The sequence below is a fragment of the Heterocephalus glaber genome, unplaced genomic scaffold, assembly GCF_053883595.1.
Source record: "Heterocephalus glaber isolate CG9 unplaced genomic scaffold, H.glaber_assembly_v1.0 deba00001765, whole genome shotgun sequence".
Lineage (NCBI taxonomy): Eukaryota > Metazoa > Chordata > Mammalia > Rodentia > Bathyergidae > Heterocephalus > Heterocephalus glaber.
The window spans coordinates 518297-532901 of record NW_028258462.1 but is presented as its reverse complement, the minus strand read 5'-3'; the positions used below and the strand labels follow the sequence as shown (position 1 = coordinate 532901).

The 14605-nt window shown below is 48.3% G+C and overlaps 1 long non-coding RNA gene across 2 annotated transcripts; it reads right to left on the bottom strand.

Moving 5' to 3' along the window:
* Positions 1 to 7187: 7187 nt before the first annotated feature.
* Positions 7188 to 11593, bottom strand: LOC110347623 (uncharacterized). 2 transcript variants are annotated; one of them, XR_015447686.1, is made up of 3 exons: positions 9716 to 11593; positions 7632 to 7780; positions 7188 to 7545 (listed from the first exon to the last, which is right to left on the bottom strand). It is a non-coding gene; the product is annotated as an uncharacterized LOC110347623 (long non-coding RNA). The 2 variants fall into 2 exon arrangements; XR_015447687.1 differs by having other exon boundaries at positions 7632 to 7776.
* Between the last annotated feature and the right edge of the window lie 3012 nt (positions 11594 to 14605).

Below are 14605 nucleotides of genomic sequence, written 5' to 3'. Positions count from 1 at the left end.
GATGGAAGAGCTAAAGTGCAGGGAACCAACTTCTGACTCATGTGTTAAACACTGTAGGTGAAAGGTTAAGGGTACCACTGAGAAATAAGGACATGGCAGGAAGGCATGACAATGGCACGTCTATCCTGAGTGCCTTGAACTGGACACTAACAGAGAAAGAAGGATCCCAAAAATGTCAAGACAGTTTCCCAACAAGCTTGCACTAGTGTGCCAGCCACATTGCCATAGCTGCCTAGGACTCAACCCCAAAAGCTGGGGGCAGTAACTTCTTTGAATCTAACACAAGGCCAAGGCAATGGGTAGGTGCCCATTATGTTTTCAATGTTTGGTCCCAGGGTCTACAGGATGGTGAAGAGACTTGCCTACGATGAAACAGAGCTGGGACTGGAAGTGAGAGGTCCTGTATCTATAGACCGGGCTCCTACCCACCTCATGCTAGAGCGTCACTCAGTCAGGTTGAACAAATAGCTGGCCCCGTCCTGCTCACAGCACTCAGAAGTGTTGTGATTCATCGGCTGGATGAGGAAGATGATGTCCCCAAAACGTGCCACATTACGTCAGGATGTTCTAGCTCTCAGAACATTGCAGTTTCTCTGTACAAGAGATGTTGAAAAGATGATAACGGAGTGTGTGTGTGTGGGGGGGGGGGACATTTCCTGTCTCCATGTCTCACTCTCATTCTCTGAGTCACTGCTTGGCTGGTTGAGCCCCAGGGCAAGTTATGATTTTATATGCGATGACTCTGGAAACTCTGGAACCAAAGTCTTTGGTAGGACACTAACACTGGCCACCCAAACACTACTCCTGGTTACGGGGCAACTACAGCGAGTAGAAAGTGCTATGAGAGAGAATAGGTACTACCCAAGCTTAATCATATAATATAATCATATGACAGCAATTTACTGAAGCATAATATATGACTCAGCTTATATTACACCATGAATAAATGACTTATTTCACTTAACATTATGGTCTCAACTTCTATCCATTTTTCTGCAAATGACATGATTTCATTCTGCTGTATGGCTGGATAAGATAGCATTGTTTACTTATAACATCGTTTACATAGAGGATTCATGGGCATCTAGGCTGTTTCTAGAGCTGCAGGCAATTCTGTTTCCCAGCAAGTGGACAAGTGTCCTGTTCTGTTTCCTTCCTACAAAAATTTGTGGAGCTGAGCGGTCAAGGAACAAGGCCATTCTGAACTCTGACATGCTAGGCAAGGCTCAGGAGGAAGGCACGTGGATACCTGAGAGTCAAACTGGCCTCCCAAGCCTTGCTGAGCACTTTCCTTGGTAGATAACTGGGAAGGCAAAGACGGGGTATTCACTTGGCAGAGTGGTGGTGGATGCTGATTCACATTTGATGTTTCTTTTCATTGGCTTGGAATTGGGTACATAAGCATTTCTTTTCTGTCTATGTACACATTTCTGAGTTACTGGTCTACGTCATTAAGCAAGAACACGAAACGGGAGAGATGATGAGCAAACATCAAGGTGCAGGGCAAAATGAATGGTGAAAAGCCACTGTCTGAAGGGTTGGTAATAAACGACTTTTAGCATCTGGTTCTACTTCCTGTCCCACACTGCAGTGTGGGAGTGAAGTGACACACATGGTGTCCAAGTGTGTGCTCCCTGAAAGCAGACTTTGGAACACAGCTCTGCATTCCAACAGCTAGCTTGAGAGGGAAGGCCACACAGCACAGGCATGGGTGTGGGGATGGGAGGTCTACATGAAGCCAGTCCGTTAAAAGGGAGAAATCTTGCAAGTTAGCACTGTGGGCAGGTGGAGTTTATTTCCAGGGGATCCTATGAACAGCCGTGTAGAAAATGCTCACCTCAGATTCATTCCTGGTGTACCTCGAGGAAGCTGACTTAGCTATCAAATAGCCAACTTTCATCATTAAAGTACTTCTCGCAGGTGTGATGCAAACCTCTCTCATTTCCAGATGGCCTCGTGTTGAGGCCAGCGACCTCTTAGGTTGAGTGAGGTTCCCAATGCTGAGGGCCATGGGTAGTGGATATAACCTGGCCTGTTCGTGTAAAGGAGAGACCCAGCTTTGAAGGACGGAATCAAAACCACAGAGGCAAAAGGAAAAATCTTTGTCCCATCATCTCCCCCTTAAATATTGTCAATATTCCAGTTTTCAAAGCACTAAGCATTTACAGTAAACTGGAGCTTATTTTCCTCTCTAGAGACTAATATGCTTAAAGATTTTGGCGTTAGAATTTTTTAAAATAAATTTTATTTTATTTCATCCCACCCCCCCCAATCCCTTCCCCTCCTTATGTACAAAAGCTTTGTTTCTATTGTTTCCTTCTATTTCCACTTTTTTGCCCCTTCTTTCCATTCTCCCTCCCTCCTCATTTGTTACCCCTCCCGTTTGAATACTTTCTTCCCATTTCCCAACATCCATTATACATTGCAGTCCTTATCTGCACTTCAGTTTCTCACACCAGAGACACAATGCAGTATTTAAACACTTGTGTCTGATTTATTTCACTTAGGAGTATGGTCTCAAGGTCCATCCACTTAGCTATGAATGCCTGAAGCTCATCCTTCTTTATGGTAGAGTAGTCCGCCCATGTATGAAAAAACACACCTTCTTTATCCACTTGTCAGTTGATGGACATTTGGGCTATTTCCAAGACTTAGCCATCACACTGTGCTACTACAAACATGGGTGTGCAGAAGGGTTCCTTTTTCCCCACAGCCCCACCAGCATTTGTTATGGGTTGATTTCTTGATTAATAGCATTCTTCCTGGAGTGAGATGAAATCTCAGAGTTGTTTTAAGTTGTATTTCAGGAATGACAAGTGATGTTGAACATTTTTGTTACCGGGGATCGGACTCAGGACCTTGTGCTTGCCAGGCAGGTGCGGCACCACTGAGCTACATGCCTGGCCCCGAGCATTTGTTCAAATATTTATTTGCTGTTTCTAATTCTTCATGGAGAAGTGCCTTTTCATTTCAGATGCCCATTTTTGGATTGGGTGTCTAAATGTGGGGGCCTGATTTTTTGAGTTCTTTATGTATTCCAGATATTAGTCCTTTATCTGACAAATTGCTGGCAAAAAGAAATTTTCCCATGCTGTAGGTTGCCTCTTCACTCTGTTGGTGGTTTCTCTTGCTGTACAAAAGCTTTTTAATAAGATGAGGTCCCAGTTGTTGATTCTTTGTAGTACTCTTTGAGTGGTCTGGCTTTTATTCACGACGTCTTTGCCTACTCCTATGTCCTCAAGCATTTTACCTATTCTCTCTTCAAGCAGATTTAGGGTTTCTGTTTTAATATTTAGATTTTTGATCCATTTCTATTTTAGGTTAATGCATGCTGAGAGATATGGGCCTAGTTTCAACCCTTGGCAATCGGAAAGCCAGTTTTTCCAGCACCATGTATTAAAGAGGCTACCTTTCTTCTAGTGAAGGTGTTTGGCTCCTTTGCCAAAAATAAGGTCGCTGAGCATTTCGAGACTTGTTTCTGCATCCTCTAGTGTGCTCAATTGATCCTCAGATTTGCTCTTTTGCCAGTGCCATGCTATTTTTATCACAGTAGCTGAGACTTCTATTTCTAGACTTGTTTTAGACACGGAAATAAAATCTTGGACTTCGAACACCAAGTGAAGTGCAGGAAATTTGTCCCACTGGGTAGTAACAGGTTAAAGGACAGAGAGTCGTGACTAATAAGGTCGTTTCTCACATAATAAAGTTCTGCATCAAGACGGATGAGCCAGCGCACCTCGTCCGGGCCCAGGCAGAGGCTCAGGCTGGGCCCCGCGCAAGCAGGCAGCAGGCTGCAGGGCCCGGGTTGGGGGGTTGGGCACTGGGTGCAGGCAACATAGGTGGCAGCGCGAGCCGCGGAGGCAGTGGCGGCGGCGGCGGCGGAGGCGGGGAGCCCAGGCAGGGGGGTCTGCAGAGGCGGCTCAGGCCCGGCAGCCCCGGCCGCCGCAGCCCACCCAAGCTCCTAGCCATCGCGCCGGCCGGCAGCCAGCCTCTGCTGCTTCAAATGGCCAGTGCCTTCCAGGCGCCATCGTGAGGGTGGGGTGGAGGGGTGGGGTGATGTGCTGTCCACCAAGGCCTGAATTAGTATTTTTAATGGAAAATGGTCCCAGGAACCCGGCCCAGAGAATTTTCAGATTAGTACTCATGTGCTTAAGGAGCCTTTCCAGTGCAGGCATCGACATCCTTCCATGTTCAGGTGACCATGATAACTGGGTGACAGTAGCATGAAAGAATGGACGGATTGAATGTGTGAGATGCCTACAGGTATCTCAGTAGGTATTTGCTTACCAATGCGTAACTTGTCTGTCGTTTAAGTCAGAGAAAGAAGATTTGGCAATGTACCAACAGTCAAAGCACCTCATTAGACTGACTGTTCCTTTGCCGCGGGGCAGTGTCCTCACCACCTTCTCCCATCCATTTCCCTCAGATTACGCAGTGCTTTCACGTGGACCTTGTGGCTCCTTTCCCTCCTCCATACATTCCTGCGCTCCTTTGTGCTTTCTACCTCTTTGCTCACAAGGGCCCCCAGAACTCACCAGGGCTCTCATTCCTACCAAATTGTTCCAGTCTGTCATGCTAGTTGTTGCGTGTGATGAGGGCCAAGGTAAGACTGATCCATCAGGTGGTGTGGAGCCACTGCTACACAGTAACCCCCCGACCCCGCCGTGAAATGACAGCCTCAGGATGCTCAGCTAGAGGATCGTCCACAGCTTTCACAATGATCCAGTGAAAAAGAAACTGAAATGGTCAACTAAGGGAGACATTAGGGCCAAGCTAGACACACAGAATTGCCGGTGTCTAAGCCTGTGAAGCAAGGAGACTTCATTCTTGGAACCGTCCTGGACCTCACAGCCCTCCCCTCCCTTGGACCTCCTCCCTGTGACCTCAGGCCTAACCATCATCGCCACCTGCAGTGCATGGCCGAGCAGCACGGAAAGTCATGAGGACTCTCAAGAGCTCTGAGCCACTCTCAAGAGATTGTCCTTGAACATTTGCAGGCCTTGACCTTCCCGAGGTGGGGACAAGGACCACAATATCCTGTAACAGAAAAGAGTGAAGGTAGGTAGTACAATGAGGGCTGGGAGACCACTCCCTTCCACCCACTTGAGTTTGGGCAACATCCTAGGGCCAATCCTCCCTCCACTGTCCTGAGAGAGGACAATAAAAGAGCAAACACCCAGGATATCTGTGAGGCTCCAGGCCAGAACACATGCATGTTAGATATCCGGGCCTGACCGTCTGTAAAATTTCTCCAACTCTTACCTTTTCAAAGGTTCATAAATATGGAATGCACCTCATGCATTCCATTTAATCAGAGAGACCTATGGGACAAGCGTTGCTCGTTGAAAGCTCCTGAAATGACTCAGAACCCTGTGGATTATTCCTATCAAGCATATCCAAAGAGCCGATGTGAATCCAGGGTGGAGTACATATATCTTTTAAAATCGAAACTGCTGAGACTGCCGTAAGTCAGGGACAGAGAATGGCACAAACATTCTCACACTGACTTTCATATTTTCATTCTGCCCTTTGAAGCTGGGTCTCCTTTACAAGGGAGACACCGCTTACAACCATCACTCAGGACTCCGCCTTAAGGGGCTTACCCACTCTAGCACCATGCGGGCTTAAAACGAGGCCAGCTGGAAATAAGGGAGCTGATTCTGCTCCTGCAAGAGACCGTGTAACAGTGACAGAAAGCTGTTTGGTGGCGAGGTGAGGCAGCTTCTTCATGCTGTCCCTGGGATGAATCTGAGCTGTGGTGCCATCTACACGGGCATCCACGGTGTCTTCTGGAAACCAACTCCACCTGCCCACTTTGGGGCTTGTGCGATCACTGCCCCTTAGCTGGCTGCCTTCATGTGCACTTCACATCCCCACCCTTACCGCGGCTGCCTGCACTTCCCCTCAAGCCCCCTTTTGTGCACACAGGTGTGTCACAGTGTGTGCTTCCTGGGAATTCACATTTAAGTGACGTGCATGTCATGTCCCCCCCACACTACAATATAGGGCAGCGAGTAGAAGATGCTTTCAGAAACTGGATGATCACCGTTCTTTTCCTCCTGCGCTTTCCGCTTGCTCCTTATCTATCTCCCGTTTTCTTTCTCAACGGCTGATGCATGCCAGCTTAAGGAGATGTACAGTAGCAAAAAAGACATGTCTGTGTACAAACCAACTATCGAAGAAAGTGAAAGTTCACGCAGTAGGACTCCATCCACCCCTGAACTAAGAGGTATTCTGAAGCTTCCTTTGCCATTCCCATATATACATGACCAGCACATTAAAAAAGCGGAAGCAAAATCCAAATAATTTTGGCTGATAATCCTCGCTAACGCCCCGCCCATATCCATTCTATGTGGCCCCCTCTTCCCCGCCCCATTAGAAACCTGAAAGACAGCACTGCACTTCTCTGGTCCCTGTCACGTCACACCCTGTTTCGGGTCACCCCGGCACTCCACCTGGCGAGGGCTCAGCAATATCCCTTTCCCACCCGGTGATCATCACGGCGCTCATCTCTCAATGTCACAATTTCTCGCTTCCTTCATCTGACATGAGGACTAGTCCTCAACCTGCAGGAGGAAAGGAGTGAGCTTCGGTACGATCCTTCCATGTGGACTCAGCCACTATCTGGCCCCTTCCACCTGGGACCAAGGATCTGTTCAACAAGGAGAGGGCCAGGAGGTCAGAGTCAGGAAACTCTCCCTTGTCTGGATCGAGGTTCACGGGAATGGACACCTGATTTCCCCTGTTGCAGACTAGTGTCATGCCTGGTCTGAAGAAGACATCACTGGGTGTCCATCCACTGCAGCCTCTGACCCATGGCCTCCATGCGGCTGTCTTGGGTAAGCTCGAACCCGGTCCCCTCCTTCCTTCTTTCCAATCACGTGTGATTCGCACTCCTTCTCACTGCCTCCACCAAGCTTCAAAGGAAGACAGATTGAGGCTCCCAGGGCTCCCCTTGCAGTCCTATCCCCTAGAAATGTGGATGAGGAGGGTATGAGCACCAGTGCCCTCAGCTGACCTTGAGCTACTCTGAATATGGTCCCTCTGAATCACCCACCGTCTGCAGCAGTAGGAAAGGGTAAGTGACCAGGGTGCAAGCACCAGTGTTCACTGCGTGAACACGGTGTGGCACCCAGGTGGGACGGGAGCACAGAGGCCGCGTGAAGAAAGAGCCACCTCCAACCAAAGGAAGGAAAGCACGCTTCCACTTTAATACTCTCACAGGGGCAGGTTTTGTTGATTTAACCTGTTTTCTGGGATTGCTCTTCACCCTCAGGGCACGCAGGGGCGTGCCTTCCTTGGTGTCTTGGCCAAGGCCATCTCCACTCTGGGGCTGTTGATGGGGTCACCATCCACAACCACTCGGCCAGGTGCACATCGCTGCTGTGCCTTCCTATTTGTCTACCAAGGAAAACACTCAGCACGGATTGGGAGGCCAGGCTTGCTCTCAAGTATTGATCTGCCTTCCTCCTGATCCTCGGCTGCTGTGTGCAGGGACTGACCTCAGAGTGGCCTTTATCCATGTTTCCTCAGCTCCACGGAGGGCTGCAGGAGGAAACAGCAGAGAACACCTGTCACACTCACTGGGATCCAGGGTTACCTGTAACTCGCCAAATGGCCCAGGTACTCACCGACAGATGACTTGGCTCCAACAACCTAAGCTGGCTTCCTTTTCTATCTTCCCGCCAATGTTCCAGTAAAACCTTTTCTCTTTACGAAGAAAAACACGTGACTGTATAAATGCAATGCTGTATATACACACGGTGGAATATTATTCTGCCTTAAAGAATGAAAGCGTGTCATTTGCAAGAAAACGAAAGGAACCTGAGACAATAATGTTGAGAGAAGCAAGGCAAACAGAAAGTTAACTATGACATGATTTATCTTGCATCAGAAACCTAAAATAAAAATAAATTCGTAAAATATGAAAATGAAGGAAACACGGAGGGAAACAAAAGGGAAGACATGTTAGCGATGAGGAAAGGAATCAGAGTCACATGAAGGTAGGGCTGATAAAGCAATCACAATGATCAAGATATCTTATAGACATGTACCAAACCTTCCATGATTATTCAGTTATTAAACAGGGATTCCAAGTGACCGCAGAAGTCCTTCTGCACTTGCATCTGAACACACACACACACACACACACACACACACACACACACGGCCCTAAGAGTCTACTTTGAGGCAGGATGACCATCAAAATGCAAGCTACTTGATCTCCAAATACACATGAATATACTTTTAAGATGTCTACTTCTGCTTCAGTGAAATGTTAATCAATTCCTGTTTGCACTGCTAATCCTATAGAGTGAGTCTTGATATGCAGAATGATCAGAGCCCCTGTTTGATATCTCCCTATTTCCTCTTCAAGACAATTTTATGAGGTGCTCATCTTGGTCGTATACCACCAAAATCCTTTTCTGATGCATGACTGGGGCTGCACGGAGTTCACAGACTGCTTGAGAAAAGGCTTCCCAGCACCTCAAAATTACTCTCTCTTTCCAAAAAAGAATGGTAGTTTGAAACAGTATTTTAGCATTCAGCAGAAACCTGATAGAATGTCTCCTGCATACTTCCCTTCTATTTCAGAGCACATATTTCAAAATCACATTCATAAATGTTTCATAATTTTGTGTCCAATATCAAGAGAATATTTTATTTCCATTATATCATATAGTTATTAGAAAGCAATATGTAATGCATTTTATTTTTATCAACCAACTTCTCTGGGCCAACTTCCTAGAAACTGCCTTGCTATTGTAGCAAGGCAACGTTTAAGAAGAGATAGACAACTTCCAATTGATTTTATGAATGAAATAACAATGCCTCGAACACTAACAGGCTATCTATTCTCTTCCATTTGTATCAGACACTACACTGATGACATCACTCAAATCCTCTGTTCATGGCTCCATGTGGGATAGAAGGAAACCTAGACCCTTCGTTGTCTCAATGTCTTTAGTTATGTATGAGACTAAGTGAGGTAGTCAGCTTGGGGACAAGCCACATGTTCCTCTAATAGTGATTTTACTTCCTCGGGAGAATAATATTATTAAAATGGAAAGGTCTGGGGCAAGGCTCTGTGGCAGAATACTTGCCCAGCATGTGTGAATCCCTGGGTTCGATTAACCAGCATAAACACACACACACACACACACACACACACACACGCACACACACACACGCACACACACACAGACTCTTCTTCACCTTTGGCTTTTTGACAGTCTGCCAGTATCCAATACACACCTGGGCCTTGGGCCACACTTTAACGTTAACCATATAGTTGTGCTAGATCAGAGACTCAGAAGGTCGTATGTATGGCTTGAGAGATATGGCAACACACAGACAAATTTGCCACAGTGAATATCCCGTTTCTGTGAACTGTTCATTACAAAATGAGCACCATCTAGAGAGACATTAGCAAGGCAGGTGCTGAGAATGAAAGGCAAGTACTATAACATTCTACCTGAGAATAAATTCCTGATAGGAGCTGGATACCAAACCTGCTGAGCAAGACCAGGGCACCTGGGGACAGGCCAAGGGTGCTATGGACTCCTCACACACTAGGCTTACTGGGGAGACTTTGAACATGGCCCGCAAAAGCTCTAAGACCAAGATAACTGATGTCCCTCACCATGGGAAGCTGTAGAAGGCAGTGCCCATGCCTGGGTATTAGCTATTTCCTGTGACAATACCTTTCATTTACCTTATTCAGTCCAGAAACAGGAGTAGCAGGGCTCTGGTGTCCAGAGTTAGGATGCTACCAAGGACGGTGGTTGCCAGGTTCACGGATTCCGAGGACCATTGTACCTCATCATGATTCCACTGAGGCTAGCCAATGAGACTCCAGGACTCAGAGAGCAGAGTGAGACACACTGACACGAATGTTGTTGACTTTCACTTCCTGTTATCATTTCAGCATCATATCTCTTTTGCAGAGAACCTGCAGTGGTCTGAGAAGCAAAGTAGTCTGACATACTATGGTGTCTTAGTGACATTCTGTGCTGTGGCACAATACCTGGCACCCGTAACTGTAAGGAGGGAAGTTTTCTTTTGACTCACAGTTTGTAGAGGTTTCAGTCCATAGTCAGCTGGCTCCAAGGCAGGGCAGCATGGCAGAGGAGAAAGAGCTCATGGCCAGGCAGCAGGAAGGAGGGAGAGAGAGAGAGCGCAAGAGGGGGGGGAGGGGCAGAGGGAGAGAGGGAGAGAGAAGGGAGATAGATCTTTCCAGACCATGCCCTCGTGACCCACGTCCTCCCACCAGGCTTCACCTCCCAACATCACATCCCACTCCCAACTCATCAGTAGACTAATCCACTGATAAATATCACACTCCCATGATCCAATCACCTCCCAAAAGTTCCGCCTATGACTGCATGAAGCATTGTGGGGACATCCAGATATAAACATGTGGCATCTTTGGAATCATTAACTAACTTATCCTGCTGCTGAATTCCAACCCTGCTAGGTATTGGAGTTAAGGTGGGGGCAGCCAGCTGATTAACCTGACTGTGAGATTCTAGAATGAAGTGCCTAGGAGGACAGCCATAGAGGCTTTCTCACTTCTAATCCCAGCTCTGTGGCATCTTGGGCAAGTCCTGACCCTAATCCCAGGACCCAAACATTGAGAGCACAACGGGAAAATGGCACTTAACTTGGCACCTTGTCAGATTCCAACAAATTACTGCTTCAGGCTTTGAGTGGTGGTCCTGGGAAGGTGTCTGTGGGTGTGGGGCTGGCTGCCTAAGTGCGAGCCTCTGCGAGGTGAGTGGGTTTGTGTCAGGAGACCTGTCGGAACCCATCTTCCTCTGTGGTATCTGGTTCTGCCCACTTAGGACAGATCTAGAGCTGGTGTGGCTTCTTGTCCTCAGAGGTTCCCGTGTCCCTTTACTTTTGCTCTTTTGCCCTGTACAGACTCGTCAGCACTTTGTTTCTGGCATTTGATCTTTCCTTGCTAAGATACATGTAGTACTTTTTCTTTAACTCTCTCCTCTACAGAGGCAGGGAGCTAGGCAGACAATCCTTGCATTTAGCGAAGTGGAATTAAGGGGGAAATATTCAAGGGAGGGGGAAGTCACAATAAAACATGCACATCTACTCCATCAGTCTGTCAGAAAAAAAGGAAGAAGGGAAGAAAGAAAAGAAAGAAAGAAAGAGAAAGAAAGAACGAAGAAAGAAATTGGAGAGAAACCACACATTTAGTAATTGAAACAGGGGTTGAAAGCCAGTCCATGGAAAAGAAAATAGATCGGAACACGGAGCCATGGATAGAGCACAATGGAAGCTATGACAGTGCTGACTCTGTGAATGAGACCATGTCCCAGAACAATCTCTTCTGAGGGCTTCTGGTGGCTAGTGGAGGGTGGGGCATGGAGTAAGCCAGGAGGAAGAGGCCTCCGATTTCACCTGATTATCTGGATTTCATCATCTACTTCAGGATCTCTCAGCCTTGCTGTCTGTCTCCCTGAGGCCATTGGTGGAGTCCAAGAATCATGCATAAAGGACAGTCTGAGGCCAGGCCCAGTCCACCCAAAGTGAACATGGAGGAGGAGGCAATCAAACAGTTAAAACCCCACAAGGTCTCCAAGAACACCCTGACCTACTTAGTCAGTAGACACCTGGGGAGGCCCAGAAATGATGTGGATCTGTCCCAGCGGGTGTGAATGTTGACAAGAGCAACCCCAGGGAGGACTCAGTCCTCACTTCATTCCGTCAAATGATTTACTGATATCTACATGAATTTATATTAAAAAAAATCAAATTAGAAGAACTAACCCATCTCATGTTTAAACTATTAAAATAACTGGATTTTCACTCCTATCTAAGTTGTGTTTTGTGACACCCCATTCATCTTTGTTTTTTTTTCCAGTATGAGGAATCAAACTCTGGACCTTGGGCTTGCCAGGCAGGCAGGGCTCCACTGAGCTAAATGCTCAGCCCAACACCAGCTTCTTGGGTCACAGTAGACAGGGGTTTCTGTCTATCCCAACTTTCCATGCAGGAGCTCTCGAGCGAGGGACAATGATGAGATCGAGCTGCACATGTCTCCTCTTAAGCCATTCGGCTCAGAATTAGGAGGGTGTGCCAGCTGTCACAGAACACTTGGCCGCTCCGCACCATGTCTTACCCTGCATGGCCATTTGTGAGAGCCATCCTTCGCATTCCTCTTTCAAATCTATGGGCTCACACTGGTGAAAAGATATTTGTGTAGAGCAGGCCCTGGGCTGGGTGTGAAGAAAAGGGAAAGGGGAGCTGGGAGGGAGAAAGGAAGGAGGAAGAGGAGAAAAAAGAGGAGGCAGTAGGGGAAGGGGAAGTAGAGGAGGAGGAGGAGGAGGAGAAGGAGGGGCCAGGGACAAGAATTCCCCCTTCCAGGTCACCCTCCCCGTGCCATCCACCTCCTTCAACCTGGCCCTACCTCCTAAGAACACATTCACCTAAGATCATCAGTGGGATAATCTACTGACGCCATATACTGGACCCATGATCCAGTCACCTTTCCCAATTCCCACCACTGAACACATGGGACTATGGGGACGTTTTAGACCTGAACCATAACATATTCCCATCTCTGCTGCCAACTATATCGATGTCCTGATCGTCAACCTCTCTATAAAGAACTAACAATTATTTTGTTGCCCGACCATGGACCATGGGGATGTTGATGTCTATGGATTGTATCAGTGCTTCTTGGATTCCCATCCCAGCCAAGATGAAGGGCAGCTGGGTGGAAATGCATGGAGGACGGAAGAGTGGAAGGAAGCCCCCTGGGTGAGGATCAGGACGCCCTTGCACAAGCCTCTCTGTGGGTGTCAGTGCAGTGGCTGGGATCCCCTGACGTCAGAGCATGGGCTGTGGGGAGGCTCTCCCAAGATCCCCAAGGAAGGCCCAGATGTGCAGTGTGTGTTATTCGGTGGGCACCAAGAAAAGAGCACAGGGCAGGAGTCAGGGCTACAGATGCTAAGGCCCAGCAGGGGAAGGAGGCTCTGCATGTGTGTGCCTGCAGTGCCAGGGCTCTGGCTCTCACCCCTGTCCCCTCCCAAACCTACAGGCCTCTCTGTGCCTCGAATAGCTGTGTGCTGACAGATGCCCATTCTACCATATGGGCCAAGCAAAGCCAAGTCTCCCATGCAGCCACAGTCGATGAGACCGTTCATCAACTGCCTGCAGAAGTGTCCTCAGTAACGACCTATAACGCCCTCCCTTTGCCTTAGATCACCCACTGATTATTCACTGGCTCCGTGGCTCTTTCCTCTTCGCCATACAGTCCCATTCTTCTTAGTGCCTTTGGCCTCTTGGCCTCCCTGTGTCCCTCAAATCCCTCGTGTGCTTCCTCTCCTCCCAGACTGTGCCAGTCCGCATGCCAGCTCCTGGGGGTGAGGGGCCCAAGGTGAGACGCATCCATCACAAGGCGTCGGGCCACTGCTGTACTTCCTCCTGCGAGGTGACATCTGGGATGCCTGGCTTGAGGACACATCCGGGCCAATCAGCGACAGGAAACTCGCTGTGTCTACCCCCATGCACTGGTGAGACCTCATCGTCACAGAACCTGCCTGGGTCCTCACAGCCCTCCCCGCCCCTGAGGGTGCCCTCACCCGGGGTTTCTCCTGCCATGTTCCGGCGACCATGCGAGGTGGCTGACTCTACTTCACCACCTCATCGGCACTCATTCCTTGCCTCAGGAGGATCTAATGAGAGGAATGAAGTGCCAGCTACTACAGAAGACCAAGAGGAGGTACTTTGAGCTCCTAGGTCCAACTTGAGACTTCTTAGCTTGGGGTGCTTCATACTGCACGGCTATCATGAACACTGACCTCTGAAGCCAGGACCTCTGTGACATGCCACGGAGACAGCTGAACCTACTCCCTGACCAGGGCACATCTCCGGACAGAAAGACCCCAAAGCCTCACTGCCTTTTCCCTGGAGAAAGATGATGCCGTCTACCCCGCAAAAGGACATTATGCAGCTGAATCGTGATCTCAAAACTATCTGGGGGATTCTGGGCTAATTTTTCAATTCAAATGATACTGGAAAAAGTATTTAAAACACAGTGGGCCTGCCAGGTGTGGTGGAGCATGCCTCTAATCCCAGCACTAGGGAGGCTGAGGCAGGAGAATCTCTGGGAGCTCTAGGCCAGCCTGGGCTACACAGTGAGTACACAGTCAGCCTGAACTACGTAGTGAGACCCTATCTCAATCAATCACTCACTCACTCACTCACTCACTCACTCAATCAACTAAAACAACCACACGGGGCCCTAAAAGGAAAACAAGTTCCCGTTTATCCAGAGTGCCTTGGAAACTATTTGTATCGCCACCTTTCAGAGACAGATGATGGCACAAAGGTTCTGTCACCGAATGCCATATTTGACTTTATCGTTCAAAGCTGCGTCTCACCTTTACACGTAAGTGACCCATTGCAACCCTCACTCATGGCTGCCTTAGGGGCTTTACTCCCCCTAGTAGCATTCTGGACCTGAAACGATGGCAGTCAAATAACACAGGATCACAGGCCTTTGAAAGAAGTCCTTTAGATGACAATGTGCAGGTTGCTGGTTCTGTGCATCAGCTGAGTCACGCTCTGTCTAGGCTGAACCGAA